We start from the raw sequence: 650 nt of genomic DNA, 5'->3' as shown, positions 1-650 counted from the left end.
TTCTCTGGTATCTAATGACATCGTCCTTTGCGTCTCTTGCCTCCACCAAAATTTATTTCCTTTTATACTACTGGCTCTGTACCCCTCATTTGTTCTGCTCTAATTAGAGCCCCATTGTTCTTTTCTCTACATCATTCATATCAAATCTGAATTATACCTGAGTAGGAATTCTCTCCACTGTGTTCTCAACAAATGGTGGTGTGTCTCCCCCCACCCCCCCCATGAAAGAACTCGATCTTCTCTTAATTGTTGAGGAGATTTTTCTTTATATTGAGTTAAACCATGAATCACATTCAATATGCTCAACATTGTAAAATGGCAACCAGAAAAACTCCATTAATAATAGCATAATATATTGAGAATGAGGGCCAGATCAACCTCACCCTTAAATCGCATGCACATTTTGTTGTAGAAATACAACTCAAGGGACAGCTAGGTGGCACAGTGGATAAAGCACCGGCCCTGGATTCAGGAGGACCTGAGTTCAAATCTGGCCTCAGACACTTGACACTTACTAGCTGTGTGACCCTGGACAAGTCACTTAACCCCAACTGCATCAACAACAAAAAAGAAAAGAAAAGAAATACAACTCAAACAGCCAGGCAGGAATAGACTTTGAGTTGCTCTGATAGTCATCCTTTGTATAATGA

The sequence above is a fragment of the Dromiciops gliroides genome, chromosome 1 (assembly GCF_019393635.1).
Source record: "Dromiciops gliroides isolate mDroGli1 chromosome 1, mDroGli1.pri, whole genome shotgun sequence".
NCBI lineage: Eukaryota > Metazoa > Chordata > Mammalia > Microbiotheria > Microbiotheriidae > Dromiciops > Dromiciops gliroides.
The sequence above is the reverse complement of the archived record's forward strand: the minus strand, read 5'-3'. Positions refer to the sequence as shown.